The sequence below is a fragment of the Alexandromys fortis genome, unplaced genomic scaffold, assembly GCF_014885135.2.
Source record: "Alexandromys fortis isolate MF-2015 unplaced genomic scaffold, M_Fortis_MF-2015_v1.1 scaffold_7, whole genome shotgun sequence".
NCBI lineage: Eukaryota > Metazoa > Chordata > Mammalia > Rodentia > Cricetidae > Alexandromys > Alexandromys fortis.
Window position 1 is genome coordinate 10472773 of NW_026067920.1, and position 18510 is coordinate 10491282.

The following is an 18510-nucleotide window of genomic DNA, read 5'->3' on the forward strand; positions in this document are numbered from 1 at the left end:
GCAGTATAACAAAGAAGCTATGATAACACCCTCAGTCTCTTAGCCAAGAATGGGGCTGGGAGCAAGGTCTCCATTGGTGGGGACAAAAAAGCCCAACTCACTGAAAGCCAATGTGTGTGTGTGTGTGTGTGTTCCGTAAGGCTTAGTTCAATATCCTTTTTAAAAGATCTACATTATACCTGTCCTTTGTTGTTAGAAAGATAAAGAGAGTAACTCCGTAGGAGTGGATGGGAAGTCTAAAAGTAGCATCCACAAGGGGGTGGAGGGGACCAAAGAGCAGAGAGCAGCTAAGAACGTGGGCCAGAAGCTCCAGTGGAGGCGAAAGGGTGGACCAAGCACACTGTGATCAAGTGCACACCGCATCATGTTTGGGAAGTCAGGGCTACTCAGCACAGCCCGAGGATACAAGAGAGGAAAAATCAAGGGTGGTCAAGGCAGTAAGTATCCTATGATTGAAGGTGGGACTTCCATGTGCACAACGAGTTGTAAAGTGAGAGGAGCTTCTTTCTCCAGCTACCCTACTTCTCATCTGGGTTCGTATTCTTTTTTTTATTTTTTATTTATTTATTTGTTTATTTATTTATTAAAGATTTCTGTCTCTTCCCCACCACTGCCTCCCATTTCCTTCCTGGGTTCGTATTCTTACTGGCCTGTTTTCTTTTCCTCATTCCTCCTCCTCTTCTCCCTCTATTTCCCTCCTCTCTTCCTCCTTCCTTTTCATCCCTTTCTTTTACCTTTAAAGTGTTTAGCCCAGGGATAACCCGGGAGAAGCAAGCTACACGATAGTGGGAGCTAACATCAACACCTCCCCATATCTCGTCTTTTCCTACATTCTCTAGGCTTAGAGACTGGCTCTCCAGCATGGCCAGCTGCAAGCATTTCCTAGCCTGACCAGGGTTATTTTACTTTGACTAAAGGCTCTGTAATGCTCCAGAGAGCACACACAAATTCCATTTTGGTGTCCTGAGGAAGTGCTGATCTGATCAGGTCATATGAAAGGTAATTTCCTGGGGTCTTAGCACATAAAACCCTTCAACAATTGACACTGTGTGGTCTGGGATGCATGCTTTAGATGTTGGTTGTGTCTGTCATTCCTGTCATGGACTAAGGGAGCCCTGCTTGTCTCCTGTGTCACCAGCTTCTCCTGGCCCTCTACTTGGAAAGGTAGCTTCAGATTAATGAAAATGGATCCATTTTCCCAGAGGAAGAGTCTGAATATCAAAACTCTGTGTTGATGGCTTCTGTTCTCTCTCTCTCTCTCTCTCTCTCTCTCTCTCTCTCTCTCTCTCCCTCCCTCCCTCCCTCCCTCCCTCCTTCCCTCTCTTCCTCCCCCATCCCACCATTTCAAGACAATTTTCCAACATGCATTCTTCCCAAGGATTTCTGGATAGTGGCTTTGAAATGCAGCCAATGGCGCATTTCACACCCAGCAATGGCCCAGGACGCTTCCTGACTTCTTAAAACATTAAATGCTCCCTGACCTTATACATGTGCAGCTAGGTAAAATCTGAGGGTGACTGTAGTGTGTCCAAGGATATGCCATCCCAGTAATCAGCTAGAGAGACAAAGGTGGAAATCAAAGGAAAGACAAGAGGGAAGGCCATTGGGAAAGTTAGAAACTGGGAAGACAACAGTGTGAATGAAGGTCAAGGTAGCCAGTGAAGTCACAGTTGCTAGGAAGAAAGCTGCCACCATGCTATTGCCTGGTAAGGTGGCCTAAGGAAGAACACCCAGTTCTCTGGTGTAGTCAGACTTCCTGGGCAAGAGTTTGGAGTGTCTTTCTCATCTCAGAGATGACCAATCATTCCCGTTAACCACATTGGGAGAGCGCTCTCGCAGCTTCCACTTGGTTCCTTCACAGCAGATTCTGACAGCCCTCAATCTTCATCTCAAGACAACCACGGGTGAATGTTAATTAATGGAAATAACGCTTCAGAAAGGTCATGGGCAATTAAGGCTGCTCACGGTGCTGTCGAGCAGAGAAGGCTGGCGCAATTGGCTGAAGCTGGGGTGTGCTAATATTAAAGATGAGACCATGTTGGGACAGCTGGGAGTGCAGGGTGACCGTAGCATTTGATCAGGAAGGCTCAGCTGGGCTCCCTAGAGTTTCTGGTCCCTATACAAAGCTGGAGCATCTGGGTGACATTTGGGCCTGGCTGTGTGCTCATTGAACAGATCTGCCCTATCCATCCAGATTGGCTTACAAGCATGGCGGGTTCTCAGAGGCCCACGCCCTCCTTGAGTCATACATGGGCACCAGGAAAGGGACCATGGGATGTGCTCTGAGGGCAACTCTGCCCTGTTGGCCCGGTGTCTATGAATAGCTGAGCACACAAGGAAAAGCATCTATTTTTCAGAAATGACCGTTGGTGGCAAGCAGGAAACATCTGTCTATAGCTTTAACTATTAGGTGATGAGGTCCCAGAACCCGTGGCCTTAGAAACAGATTCAGGCAGACCGTCACAGAGGCATCCCCTCTGAGCACACCTGGTGGTTTAGCCACACGGCACAAGCCTGCATGGTATGGAGAGGCTGGTACTGCACGAGGCTGGAGGAAACATCAGATGAGGGATCTCTCTTAGATCTCTCCCTAAGCTAAAAATGTCCTTAATATGTATAAGTTTATACCTAGTCACAGATAGGCAGCCCATGATGTCCCTCAGGTGCTGCCGGGAACTGACTTGATCTTCACAACCTAGACAGTAAGGACAACTGTGCCTATGTCCATCTTTAACGAGATGTAGGTGTTGGAGAATTTATTTTGCTCTGCACGCCAAAGGAAAATGTGCTGCCCTAGACTCCTGCTGCTCAACACTGTGCCAGTGAGCATGCAGGCTGCATGGAGAACGCAGGCTGCATGGGGAATGCAGGCTGCCTGCGCTGTAATGGTTACTAACAGTAGGACTTATCCCCTGTCCGAGGAAGCTGAGGGCATTGTTGATGTGTTCTGGTTTTATTTATCTATTCATTCATTCATTTATAAAAATGGGCTTTTATAAAGAATCTTTCCAAAAAAGGAAAAGGAAAAATCTTCAGTTAGGCTGTCTGCTTAGTATTCATACACACATAAGAAGAGAGAGAGAAGCATACACACATATGTAATGAAACTTTGTGTGTGCTATAACATATAAAGCTTGGCCGAGAATCAGAGTGTGGAGCGAGCTACTAGTTAGCCAGGCAATGGTGGCACACACTTTTAAACTCAGCACTCAGGAGGCAGAGGCAGATAGATCTCTGTGAGTTCAAGGCCTCCCTGTGGTACACGAGATTGATCCTGTCTCATCCCGCCTTATATTCCTCTCTAGTGTTGGGATTAAAGATTTGCACCACCACCACGTGGCCTCTATGGCTAACTAGTGTGACTGCTGGGATTAAAGGTGTGTGCAACCACTGCCTGGGTTGTGTAGCTGACTAATGCAGCTAGCTTTGCACTCTGATCTTCAGGCAAGCTTTATTCCTTAGACCATAAACAAAATATCACTATAGGACCCCCCCCTCTCTCACACACACACACACACACTTGCACACACTCTTGCAGAAGTATTCATAATCTTTCCACTCTCGTCTTTTTATAAAAGAAAAGGGGAAGGCAGCCAGGGGAGCTGCTTACCTGGTGTCCTGTTTACCTAGTGTGTGTGAAAGCCTAGAATTGATCCCCAGTACCACATACAAACAGGCAACTATGGCAGTACACCACTAAAATCCCAGCACTCAGGAGGTGGAAGCAGGAGAATCAGAAGTTCAAAATCTTTCTTGGTTACTGTACTGGCTGGTTTGGGGTATCAACTTGGCATAAGCTAGAGTCACCAGAGAAGAAGGAGCCTTAGTTGAAGAAATACCTCCGTGATATCCAGCTGTAAGGCATTTGTTCAATTAGCGATCAATGGTGGGGGACCCACCCCATGGTGAGTGGTAGCATCCCTGGTCTGGTGGTCCTGGGTTCTATAAGAAAGCAGGCTGAGCAAGCCATGGAAAGCAAGCCAGTAAGCAGCACCCCTCTATAGCCTCTGCATCTGCTCCTGCTTCCAGCATCCTGCCCTTTTTGAGTTTTTGTCTGGACTTCCTTCAGTGATAAATAGCAATGTAGAAGTGTAAGCCAAATAGACCCTTTCCTCCCCGACTTGCTTTTGGGTCATGGTGCTTCATCACAGCAATAGAAACCCTAACTAAGAGAGTTGCATAGTGAATTCAAATTCAACCTGGGCGCATCAAACCTTATCAGAAAGTAGAGGGGAGAGAGTCATATCCACTAGATTTTGGCATAACCAAATCTGTTCAGTGGTGTATTTCCGATGGTGCAAGTGCTTTGTGGGACAGTCGAGAGCCTGAGTCTGCCACAAGATCCCATGACTACAATACAGAGGATTACAATGGATTCATCATTCCCTGTACTTTTTCCACGTCACATGAACTCTATGTGCCTCAGCGGATAAAGACACTCAGGACCTGGGAATTCAAGCAAAGTCTGCAGAATCAAGAAGTAACTGAGGAGAATTTGCAATAGGGACTGGCATAAAGATCACGTATGTTGATAGTAGCATCAAGACTACAGTCTCAGTCAGCCCCGATTGTGTCATGGGGGATGCATTGTTCTAAAAATGCCATTGGTAAGACAAGTTTACTAAGGCCAGTGCCTTCTCGGCAACAAAAGTGGAGATGCAGATGTCATGAACATGATGGTTTGAGGAGCATCTGCCATTGTATTGTTTGCCCCAGAAGCACAGCACTGTGATGAAGACCTGGCGTGATGGGGGAGGGGCTGATGGTGGAAAAGATACCCAGATAGACTGTAAGCAGCATGCTAATGCTGATGCCGCAGGCAGGCAGCGTTGGCTGAATCCCAGCTGGCACTTGGACTGCTTACACAGAGCATACCTAGGAGGTGACCTAAGGAACTAGTGAGGAAACCGCAGGCTCACTCTTTACTTCTGTTCCTTCTGAGGCAGGGGCTACTCTTAAGGGGACTAAAATGTGACATTACTGGGCTCCTCTGCCCAAGACTCTGGAAGAAGGAGTTATATCATTGTCTGGAATCTGACATCATCTGTTATATGATTCTCCAAAAATATAAAAAGGCATGTTTGATAAAAAACCATAATCTATACAAAAAAAGATTTCATACACTTAAGGAAACCGGGTAATGATATTATAGAAGGTAGATCTCTGTTCCTGGAAGATGATGTTGGCATACTTTTATTCTTCCTTCAGAGTAGAGTTAAAATGTCATGAATTTCTCTCTTTCTCCCCCCCCCATGTGTGTGTGTGTGTGTGTGTGCATGTGTCTTTGTCTTGAAGATTTAAAAAAATCTATTATAAGTTACCTACCAGAAGCCCATTTTAAGGATTAAGACCCAAATTAAAGGTTAAGAGATAAAGAGGGAACTTTATTCATTTACTGTTTGTTTTGAAATTAAATAAGGAAAATCAGTCATGGGATTCTGCAAAGGATGCTGTTTGAAGTAGTCATATAGAGCTCTTTATCTGCAGTGAACAGTGCAGATGAACTGGGAAGAAAGACTGCTTATAACACAGTCACCCTTGGAGATGCATCTAAAAAATCCATGAAACCCACTTTTCTCAATTAGTGTTCTATTGCTGTGATTAGATACTGTAAACAGGTTTGGTTGTCCAGACATTTCTAAATAATCACTCAGAGGCTTAATATTAATTACGGAACGTTTGGCCTATAGCTCAGACTTATTACTAACTAGCTCTTACATTTAAATTAACCCATTTTTATTAATCTATGCATCACCACATGACCATGGCATTACCAGTCTGCTGGCATCTTGCTTCTTGGGCAGATGGATGGTGTCTCCCTCAACTCCACTCTTCTTTCTCCTTGCATTCAGTTTGACTTTCCTGCCTAACTATATTCTGCCTTGCTATAGGCCAAAGTGGTTTTTACTCTCAACCAATGAGAGCAACATATATCCATAGTGTACAGAAGGGTTATCCCACAGGAAGATACCATGACCACAGCAACTCTTATAAAAGAAAGCATTTATTTGGGGCTTACTTACAGTTTCAAAAGTCTCATCATGGTGGATGCAAGGCAGCATTCAGGCAGACATGGTGCGGGACAGTAATTGAGAGTTCTACATCCAGATCTGTAAGTAACAGGAAGAGAGAGACTCTGGGCTTAGACTAGGATTTCTGAAACCTCAAAACCCACCCCAAATGGCATGCTTTCTCTAACAAGACCACACCTCTTCATCCTTTCAAACAGTGCCACTCCCAAGTATTCAAATCTATGTGCCTGTAAGGGCCATTTTCTCTAAAATCCCCACATCCTCTTACTACTCAACCATTTGCTTTTCCAAAGTTTACATTGGCTTCTTTCCACTCTGACAATAGCATGTTCCTATGCAACAAGAAATTAAGGTCTATTGTTCATAAAGCCTTAGTGTTAGCTGTATTGTCTATCTAACTTTCCTTATGGAGTAAAAGAAATAATTTAAAAAAAATAAAGAACTTAGCTTAAAGGAGCACTACAGCAACGTTAGCTCCTGTGCTTCAATATTAATTAAGACACGTGGCACTAATATATACAGGCATTTCAAAGGAAAATGAAGGACTTTCATTCATTCAAAAGACCTTAAAAAGTCATTATACAACAATAAAAGCTGGCATTTTTCCAAGAAGATTCAGCGTTTCCTAACACGTACACACATGGTGTCAAAACATCAGGCAAACCCCGAGAAGACTACAGAAGAGATAGATAAACCATTGTTATAGCAGGGACTTCAAAGTCTCTGTCCTAAATTAAACTAATCAGACATCTGCATTGGTAAATCAATAGACATGTATATCAGCAGACAAATCTGGGCATAGACCCTTCAACTCCCACAAAAAATAGCTCAAACTGACTACAGTGCAAAATGCAAAAAACAGTTTGAATCTTTTGGAAGATACAGGGCTGGAAAATGAGTTTTGAGTGAAATGTGAAAACACATAATTCATGAAAGAAAAAACAATAATCAGAATCTTATGAAAATCAGATACGAGTCAGGTATGATGGTACAAACCTAAAGTCCCAGCACTCAGGAAGCAGAGGTAGCATGATCAGGAGTTCTAGGCTGGCCTGGCCTGTAACGTGACACTCTGCTCTTGAAGAATCAAGGGAAGAGACATTTGAACAAGAAGTTTCAGTTGTCCAAAAAAAAGATAAAAATTTTTTTTGTTTGTTTTTAATAAGGCATAAACTGCGAAAATTTACCAGATTTGTCTGATAAAAGATTGCAAACAAAACACGCAAAGATTCTTTAAAAGTAACACAATAATAAAATAAGAAAGCAATTTAAATGTGAGCAAAGCTCTCAGTAGCAATTTCAGAATACAGGATACACTGGAGGCAGTTAAGCATATAGAAGGAGGTATAACAGCATCCATCATAACAGGACAGCCAATTAACATGAAAGCTTCCACTACGCACCATCAGAGCTGCTTAAGCCAGACTCTGATAACACCAAACGCTATGAGCATGCTGAGTCTCAATCCTTTCTCTCATCCCCTAGCTTAGGACTTCAGAACTTAGGCTTGTCCCTCGTGACAGACTTGACTAGTGTCATAACATAGTGATTAGACACAGAGCTTCTATGCAATTACTCAACTGATCTAAATTACATATCCTTTCAAACACTTGAGTCTAGCTCAGTTCAAGTCCCTAGTGAATGGAAGCAACCTAGTTTCATTCAGTAGACAAAAATGTAAACCTTATCTCCCCATACAAAACAATGTTATTGAATAACAAAATCTATTTCAGGCATATGCTACGAAATGAAAAAGTTCCGAAAAGGGTGGGTGTCGTACAATTCCAAAGGCACGACATTCTGAAAGGCTGTAACTGCAGAACAGTGAGTGATCAGCACTGTCCAGACGTTTGTGGGTGTGTCAGGGATGTGGGCGTGTCCCGAAGCACAGGGGATGAGATGTTCAGATCACACTGTTCCGTACGAGACTGTAACTGCCAGCATGCGAGAGCTCGGCTCTCCAACACTAATCACCGCTCTTTATGGTTCCTTCTAGAGAACTCGGCTGGCTTTTGTCCATGGTTCTTGGAAAGCAACCTCCAGTTCCTTGGAGTCTACTGAGTTTGTCATTCAACTCTGGTGATGCCTGGTTTCCTTCTAATGAAGAGCCTTGGGGTAGGCTCCAGAGACATGGAGTGTGGGAGCCTGGTTATGTCAAAAAGCTCCACAAAGGGGTCAGAAGGTTAGGATACTTGGCTTCATTTTAAGCTCAGGAAAGGGAGGGAAGTGAAGGCTGAGTTCAATCTCCTGTTCTAAGACGAGAGTCAGTCATTCCTAGGACCTGACACTTTGAGCCAAACCTCTGTACTATAAACACTAAGAAAAGTCACTGGTTGATGACTAACATCAGTGTACCAGAAGGCGGTTGCCTCTGAGGTAGGAGGCTTCGTATTTAAAATCTATCAGATGTTACTCTGCCTCTTCCATTGGCTGCTCCCAGTTTGATGGCTTTTTAACGCCTGTGTAACTGAGCGATTTCTTGAGTTCTGTGAGTCATTCTAGCAAGTCACTAAACTTGTGGAGTTACTGAGCCCCTTTGTATCAGAAGTAAGATGGCCTTAATACTCCATGCTTGAAGACAGTATGTGAAGTGAGTGGAGTCTTGAAGGAGGTTGTACATTTCACTTGTGGAGACTGACCTAACTCCAGGTAGTTAGTAGATTGCCATATAATACTTAACAGGAATGAGCCAAAATGATACCTTGCCTACACAATCTTCATTCCACATCCTCCATCAAACCATAAGACAAATGAGATAAATTCCAACAGAGACACACTCTGCAAAATTCCTGATTGGTCCTCTTCAGGTTTATGAGTCATGAGAAACAAGGGCACCATGGTGGACTCTAATTAGCAATAATGCCTTGGTTTTGGTTAATGTGTCGGCTTATTCACGTGACAAATGTTTCATGCTAACATAAATGCTAACGAGAAGCAAACTCAAGCCAGGGAGCAGGAGAGTGCTCTCTGCTGCCCCCATGGCTTTTCCACCCAGCAGCAGCTAGTCTGGACAGCTGCAGAACACAAGCTGCAGACAGGGAGGATAACTTAGCAAGCCATATACCTGACTAACTTCTTCTATTTAAGATCTAGAAGGAACCCTCAGATTTTCACAGTGCGAAGGTAAGCAAGCAGGCAGTCCGACTTGAAACTGCAAGCCGGGTGAGCAAGCTTGTGACTCGGAGAACAAATGACTGCAAAGAAGAGCAGTGACAATAGAGCCAGTTCTCCAGGACGCCATAGTGAGAGCCAAGAGTCATATGACCCATGAGTCCCTTGCTATGATATTTGTTTTTTTTTTTAATGTAGATGCTTTCTCCTTTAAGCTTCCTGGTTTTATTATATTGGTCATTTCATTTATGTTTAGAAAGACAACAGGTTTATTTAATGTACTGTAAGAGCAGCAGGCTGGGCATTAATAAGAGTATTATCTGAAGCTGGTAATTTTTATTTTGAAGGTGGGTTAACTTTTTTTTATTTTATTTATTTTTTTATTTATTTAAAAGGCAAAGCTGAGGCAATGGGAATGGGTTTGAGATGGTTGTGGGAAGGGCACAACAAGATTAAGGAGCAGAAGTGTGTGTGTCTGCAGTCTGGAGTAGCCTGTGTCTCACATGTGACTCAATGACATGGAAACGCACATGGAAGTATCAAGAAAGTGAGTGAGGGATACATCTGTTCTCTCTCTCTCTCTCTCTCTCTCTCTCTCTCTCTCTCTCTCTCTCTGTGTGTGTGTGAGAGACAGAGCTAGAGAGCTATTTAATGTATAAATATCAAAAAATAAAAAAAGCAACTGAATGTGTACAAGAGGGGATGATTTAAGCAATAAAAAACCAAAATGGCTGTAAGCAATTAAAATGTATCAAAAAAGTGAGCGTCCATGAACCTATAAAGACAGAGAATAAAGAGAAGAACCCACTGGGTAGGACTGAGAGTCACTAGGAAACCCAGCAACAGAAGGAGAAGGGCATGTACGTCTTTTATTTTCTTCTGATGTAAATTGTATTCCAGACAGAAACAAGACATTTCTATAAACGATTCTATCACAAGGGAGCAAGGAAGCCATCATTGTGCATGCTCAAATGAAATAACTTAGCCAATTGATAATCTTAGTGCCGGAAACAGAGCAACCAGGATTCGGGAAATAGAAGCAAAAGAGAAAGTAATAGACACTGGTGGGAAACGCTGTCTGGCTTGGATGTGAAGCCTCCCACTGAGTCACTGGAGGGAAATCTTCAACACTTTATTGGCAAGCAGGAATAGAGGAAACGAATCAATATTTTGAAGGCCCAGGAAAACATGGGTTCAAAGGAATTGTGGTGGTGTAATCACATTTGTGAGGTGCAGTCACGATTACCTGGGTAAAGGTATTTTCTTCTGTTTTACAAATGCATATTCAAGTCCATGTAGGTAAAAGTGACTCCTCACTGACAAAGCAGGTTGTCAATTGATTTAAAAATATGATGAGTATATGTAATTAAAAAATATGATGAGTTAATGATGAGATTACTATTGAGATTTCCAATACAGTGAACATATTAAACTACTCATCAGTAAGAACTTTTAAAGCCATTGGTACTTATATATGTCAAGATGTTTATTCTTGTCAGCATGATGGAATTTAAAATCACCACGGAAATAAATCTGTTGGTGTGTCTCTGAGAAATTAAATTGTGTGGATTAATTGATATGTGAAGACCAACCCTGAACATAGGTGGTGCAGGACTGAATGAACAGGACCTGAGCATCAGTATTCATCTCCCCTATACCTGACTAGGGATACAATGTGACCAGCTGCTTTCTACTTCCGCAGCGACACTACCCTTAAAATCCTAAAGGCTTCAGTGAGAAACTCTTCCCATCACAACAAACCCTCCATCCACAAGTTAGTTTTGCCAAGTATTTTGTCCTAGTGACTAGTAGCTAACACACCTCACGCTCCCTTCTACCCTCCCCATCATTGCTTCATTTTGCTCCTATAATTCCCTTTGTCCCTCTAGGTAGTTATAGTGTGTGTGTGTGTGTGTGTGTGTGTGTGTGTGTGTGTGTATAATTTTATGTACCTATACAGAATCCTGGGCCTGGAAAGTTAGCTTACAGGTAAAGAATACCAGCTACTTTTGTAGGGGACTGAAGTCTGGTTCCCAGCATTCATTTCATGCAGGTCACAACAAGCTTTGCAACTCCAGCTCTAAGAGATCGAATGCCCTCTTCTTGCTCGTGTTGGCACTGCACACATATATGCATACACTCACACAGGTGCACACACGCACCTAAGTTAAAATAAAAACTGAAACTTGAAATCTAGGAATCACAAAGAGAGAAACCATATATATCTCCCTAAGATTTCTCTGGACTCACTTAAATGATTATCTCCAGTTGTCTCCATTGTCCTGCAAACAACATAACTTTATTTCTTCTTATGGCTGAAAAAAGTTCCATTGTGTATATAGTATTTATAGCATCTATAGTTCAAATACTTAGTTGTGTGATTGGTTAAAAATAGTCAAATTAAACTAATGTTTTAATGAGGTGTTTGTGGGTACTTTTCTGTCATTCATTTGTCTGTTTGGTAAGCCATTATGTACTCTGGTTTTGGTCTCATCTAGTGACTAGAGTTGCTTTTAAAACTGAGTGCCTAGATTTGTCTTAAATATTTAAAACATGTGCTTTGCGTTAGCTGTAAATACGTGCATGCGAAATAGTTAAAAATGATTGGTCCCTTTTGCCACTTTTATGGTCAAAACATGTGTTGTGAATTACAAGGTATTAATACCTAAGCATCTCTATAAAAATGTTTTTCCCATAAACAAAGCCCAAGTGAATGCAGAAGGCTCTCTAGGAGTTCTTGCTGCTAATGTTAGGCCCCTTGTTGTAGAAAGTTGCTGTCTTTGTGATACTAGAAAGAAAGAACCAAGGTAAAGATTTGACCAAGAAGAGGCTTGAGCTGGGGAGATAGCCCAGTGCGTATAAGGCTTCCTGAGCCAGCATGAGTACCCAAGTTTACTCCCAATAGTCAGGTAGAAAGCTCATTGAGGTAGTGTAACCCCAGCACTAGGAGGTGGAGACAAGAGGATCCTGGGGTCTCACTGGTCAGTCAGTCTAGCTAAATCACTAGCTCTAAGTTCAGTGAGAGGCCCTGTTTGAAACAAGGAAAAGAGACAGTAGTCAAGTTATCCAACATCAACAATGGGCCTTCACATCCATCCAAATGCAGATACTTGCATACACCATACAGTGCACACACATACACACACGTTTAGCTCACAGTTCTGAGGCTCAAAGCATGGCTCTGCTCTGAACAGGAACCTATGGTGGATATCATGACAGTAGTGGGAGCGCACGTGGGGGGAAAGGTTCACACATTAAGACAGGATGTGGGGGCAGGGCACTCCTGTTCTTCACTAATAACCACTCCAAAGGACACCATGTCCCATCAGAACTTCCCTTAGTGGGGACACCATTCCACACTAAATCCCATTTTTAAAGACTTAACACTGTTACACCCATACACCGGAGAACAAGATCCCAGTGTTGAGAATTTGAAGCGTGAATCATCCCTTCACCATAGCAGCATCCCAGGCAGTGTATCTGACTCAAGTGACACAACACAAGGGAACCGTGTCATTGTTACATTGCCACATCTATTCCATTTCACCTTGACCCTTCTTTGGCTTTGAATCTTTGGCAGATCTAAAAGCAAACTGTCTCCAGTTAATACCTTACTGCCTGTGAAATCCTGCCGCCCACTGTCTTCTAGAGAAGAAGCAGCTTGATGGTGAAGGGAAGCTCAGGAACTCCAAATGGGTCTGCTTCGATCTCAGCCCAAAATCAGTAAGCTGGTGCTTACTGACCAAGGGAATCTAAATCCCAAGGCATCAACCTAAAAGCGCAGTAAGCCCTCCAGTCATGCCTTTTCTAGGCCAATGTCCCTTTAAATGTCTTAAAACTCTACCAAAAAGCAAACTCTAAGACGTGTCCAAGGAGAGATGTCAGTTAGAATTGTCTTATAGTGTAGATTTCCGTGTGGCTTATTACAAACCTGGGTGAAAGATGAGGGCATCCTCTGAAGGGATGGGGCCCTCTCGGGTGGGGGGTGGCTGATTGTGAGGCCACCATGTCTGTCTCAGTGTACTCAAGAATAAGCTGTTCCTATGACTGTGTTACCTTTTTTGGTTATTGGTTACCCGAACAGCTTCCAATCTAGGTTGTAACCTGAGCCTCAGCTGAAACTATTTAATCAAATTGTTGGAATATTCTAGAACTACTCCTAGTTCAAGTGACCTAAGAAACAAAAAACAAAACCATGGTGGGCATAAAGAACTCAGATCAGAGGAGACCTGTGCTCTTGGCTGCTATACTCTGACCGAAGAGAATCTTGGGTGCTGCCAAGGGGACACTGAGTTCCAAGATGATCTTTGTGTGTACCAGGCCTTGTTGTAAGGATGGTTGAATTCGTCTCTACAAGTCCAAAGATAGGACAAGCTCTTCCAACCTGGACATTGAGAGAAGAAGCTGTTGCAAACGGCAAGATTCATACCTCTAGACACAGATCCCACATTGCTATGTGCAGACCACCTTGACATAAATGACATAGGAGCAAGAGCTCCCCATGGCTCAGATGTCCAACAAAGCCTTAAGTCAGGCAGAATCTGAAACTGATGCGGTAGTTCCCTAGCTAAGCATCAAAGGCTTGGATGCTGGGGGATATGAAACTCAGTCAGCTTTGATCACATTAACAGCTTAGAGATGCTTGTTTATATAGAACACTTGTGGAAAACAGTCCACATCATTGGGATGCCAGAATGTAGATTCCGTCACTCTGTTACCATCGTCAAGAACCAGCTCCAGGTCTGCTATGGGCTTGCTTATATAAAGATCCAGGCAGGACCCAACTGACAATGACTCGGCAAAATGGGAAGCTACATTCCCACCGGAGCATGGCATCTTTGTGATTTGGTTGTCAGGGTCTGCTGTACCTCACACTGCCTATCACAACCCAAATCATTGTGGTCATGTAAATATGTGTGCACACACTGATGCAGGTATCTATCTATATGTATATGTGTGTGTGCATATAAATATCCACAGAGAGAGAGATAGAGGGAGGAGGGAGGCAGGGAGGGAGGCAGGGAGGGAGGGAGCAGGTCTCTAATTGAGTTTGAGCATCTGGGCTGTTCTCTCTGTACCCTTTGGGAGTGCTACAAGAAGCAGAGCTTCTGGCCATGTTCTTTGGATATTCATGTAGAACTGTACACCTGGACTGAGCTTGGCCTTGTCTTTGTCCCATCTTACTCATAAAGCAGGACTGCAAGTCAAAGTACAGGGCACTATATTTGAAGAATGGAAAAAAATAATTATGTATTTACGAAATATTACATGGGATTAACCTTACCTGGAAAGGAAGGCATTTCTCTAATTGGGCCCCAGTCTGTGGTTATCAGAGTAGATAGAGGTGTCTACCATGGTGACTATCTAAAGCTTTTCTGGGACCAGTTGGCGCCCTCCAGATTACTGGGCAAGTTAGAGAAATTCAAAACAGATGTGCCCCCAAATGTGACACTGCTTGCTTGTAATTACAATGATCCTTAAAGACTCTTTATTGAGCCTCAAATTGAAGTTTAGTGAACAATTGCCCCCAAAATGTGGGGTTTCCCACGCTACATGTCACAAGAAAAACTGAATTCAAGCTGAGTCCCTCAGGCCTGTTGCCATGACTACAACATCCTGCAATTAGATGACATGATTGTTGCTGTATTTATCTTAAGGAAGTTTATAACCTCTTGGAAGGAAATTGTAAACTTCCTTTTTATTCAGTCTTACTTGGAATAAGCAAATCCTTCAGAGCCTGGTTTACACTGAAGAGAAAGTCGCTGTCTTCGAAGCAGAGAGCTGCAGTTATTCCTCACTGAGCTCCTCCTGTATAGAGCGTCCACAACCCCAGCCTCACCCCTTCCCCACTCATTTCCTGCTTTGCATGGGAGAGCACTGACGCCTGTTAATTTCATTATGCTCCACATTGCATCGAAAAGAATAAGCTAAGATCGTTTTAATTCTGTTATAATGACCTCCTTCTTTCTTCTTGGTCACTTTTACTCTATTGGTTTGTTGCTGTTTTCTAGTTTCTGTTCCATTTTCTATTTCATGGGCTGACCAGGTAGTGGGAACACATTGAGTTTAGTGATTCAATCAGCACTATAATTCCAGCAACAAGAAACTAATGATATTCTTTTCATGCTAAGTGGTGTGTGTGTGTGTGTGTGTTCCTATCAAGTGGTTAACATGTTCAGTGGCAAATATGCCCTGGGTATTGTGTTTCAGTTCTTGGGTAGAATTGGCATTCAACCATGAGCTCTTCAATGAAGAAACTACGCTGAGGTCAATTTCATAGTTGGGAGAACCAACTTTTAGATCCTTACTCAAACACTTTTAGATCCTCACAGTATTGCAAGTGTCCCTTATGTATGACGAAAATATAAATGCCAAAATGTGAGTCAAATGGCTTTTTATGGCCGGTTCTAAATTGCACCAATGCTGGACTCCTGACACAGAAGTATCAGTCACACTGAATTGTGTCAAATGCGACAAGCATCCAGCTGCTGACATAGAAAGATGCACGAACATCTCCAAGTGCCACTCAGCACTTCACTGCCCTGCCACGCAGGCTCACATCGCATTTATAAAATGAGTTTCAGAAACCAATGTTTTTTTTTTCTGGAACACTAATAAAACTCTACATGAAGAGGAGATTTGTGGCCAAAGGATATCCTCCATGAAAACAGGATAAACACGCTTCGATGTTCTGAGAATTTCAGCTTTTTCTTCTGAGCACAGTAACACTGTATAACAAGTAATCCCAAGCAGGAATGTAAACAAACTCTCTGATCTACTCATGGATCCATGGCCTAGGGACATGAACACAGCAGACCAGCAGGCACATTGACCTTTGATGCCCCATGCACCAGGATGGGGTGATGAGGCAGACCCTAGTGAAAAGACCCTAAGTGAGAGAGGGAATCAAGGACTGAGAGTTAATGACTCTCTATGTGAGGTGCCAAGGCCGAGAGGAATTAAAGACAGGAATTATCACTGGAAGAACCTACTCCTGTGCTCTCTAAGAGGTTGGCTTTTCAGACAAGGGTGTCTTAAACCTCTCAGACACAAGTGTCTTCTGCATCGCTGAATGTCTTCCAAAGCACCCAAGACTCAACTTCAAGCACAAGTTTTCAATGACATAGTCATACATTGGCTTGATTTCAGAATGCAAACTCCATTTTGTCCACATCCCACAGATAAGTTGGCACAGCCATGGCACAATCCACCCAGAGTCCAGGCAGTGGCATAAGCCTCCGCTCCACTGGGGGAGAATTTTCATGCCACAAAAAGCCAGAGGGAGAGACGCTGTCATTAGGCCCATCTTCAGATGTGACAAAAGTACCCACAAAATATAAATGGCCATTTTTCCTTACTGTGCTTGTTATAGGCTTGTGTCCCATCTAACAAAAAGCATCCTTCACCGTCAAGATAAAGCTGAATATCTCCTTCCCTGCCACTGGCTATCAGAAACTCACTGAAGTGAACAGTGAGCACAAGATCCCTATGTTCTATGAGAAGCACATGACCACAGAAGTAGGTGCCGATGTTCTGGGTGAAGAGTAGAAGGATTATGTGGTCCCAATCAGTGGTGGGAATAACAAACATGGTTTTCCCATGAAGCAAGGTGTTTGGATGCATGGCAGAGTGTGCCTGCTGTTGAGTGAGGTTCATTCTTGTTATAGACCAAGGATAACTAGATAGAGAAAGAGCACAGATGATTGCGGATGCATTGTGGAAGCCAATCTGAGTGTCCCCAATTCTCAATTGTTTAAAGAAAGGGGAGGTGGGGAGAGAATGATATTCCTGGACTGACAGATACTACTGTACCTCGTCAGCTAGGAGCTAAAAGAGCTAGTAGAATCTTAAAGTTTTATAATCTCTCTAAAGAAGATAATGTCCACCAATACATCAGAAAGCCCATAAGAAGACAAGGAGTTCAGGACAAATGCACCCAAGATGAAGCATCATGTTTTTCCATGTGTCCTGTAGCACAAGTCTTGTTCTGAAGAAACAATGTACTAAGAAAAACAAGGAGCGGGCTGCAGAAGATGCTGAACTTTTGGTCAAGAGAATGAAAAAAGTCAAAGAAAAATGCCAAAAACATAGTGCCAAGAAATGTAGGCTGTCCTCACTAAGAGCTTCTACGTCTAAATCTGAATCTAGTCAAAAATATGTCTCTAAAAGTAACAAATAAACAATCATACCTTGAAAAAAGCATCCTTCACACATGTGTCCTGAGGTCAGAGACCAGGGTATTATGTTCTAATAGGCTGAGAATGTCGAGACACAGGGGAGTTTACATTACCAACCTAGATTCTGCTTTCAAGGCTTAAAACACAGTCGCCGTGTTGTCTTAGTCAGGATTACTGTTGCCATGACAAAACACTGTGATCAAAAGCAACTTGGGGAGAAGGGGGTGTATTCAGCTTTTACTTCCCCATTGTAGTCTATAATCAGAGGAAGTCAGGGCAGGAACTCAAGCAAGGCAGGAACCTGTAGGTAGGAGCTGATGCAGAGGCCATGGGAAAATACTGCTTACTGGTTTGCTTTTAGTAGGTTGTTAGCCCAGTTTCATATATAACCCAGGGCTACCAGTCCAGGGATGGCACCAACCAAAATAGGCTGGGCGCTCCCCCGTCCAGTCTCTAAGAAAATGCCTGGTATGCTTGCCTGCCTACGGTCAGCCTTGTGGAGGAAGACTTTTCTCAGTTGAAGTTCCTTCCTCTCAGAAGACTTCAATTTGAACCAAGCTGACGTACAACTAGCCAAGACACGTCTTTTATGAGACTGTGTGTTCTGAAATAGACTTCAGGATAATTTGTGGAAGTAAAACAGAGTCCATCTTTTCACTTTCTCTCCTTTCTCCTGTGCTGGAAACCTCCCAGGGGAGGCCATGAACTTCAAGTCTGCAGACCCCATGTCTCGCCTCTTATCAGAACTGAAAGTCATTGAGGTTGCCAGTCGACCATTTTTGGACCATAGGGATGTCCTCTATGTGATTCCTGGTGATAATACAATTATAGAGTAATTATCTTGGTGGGATGTGATCTCTTCCATTTTAAATTACTACCATGATAAAAGTGAAATGCACCCTTTGTTTACGAGACACCTAGCAGCAAGGAGTTCCGGTCCAGGCACCTGGAGAGACATCACTGGGGTGAGTGAGTTTCTGACCGCGGCAGCAGCCCGGGACAGGGAACTCAGACACCCCTCCTACACTTCCTGGTCATCCTCAGGGGCTACTCTGCCCGATACCTCCTCTCTCTTCCTATCCCACCCAGCTTGCACCCACAACCCTACCCCCGCCTCCGTCTGACTCCCTTCCCTCTCTGACCACATAACATCTCCCAGCCCAGCCTGTTCGGGCTCTAGGACCGAATCC

The 18510-nt window shown here is 43.3% G+C and overlaps 1 pseudogene; it reads left to right on the plus strand.

Annotated features, from left to right (window-relative positions):
- Window positions 1–364: 364 nt before the first annotated feature.
- On the plus strand, window positions 365–18156 carry LOC126500852 (40S ribosomal protein S6-like; annotated as a pseudogene).
- The last annotated feature ends 354 nt before the right edge of the window (window positions 18157–18510 follow it).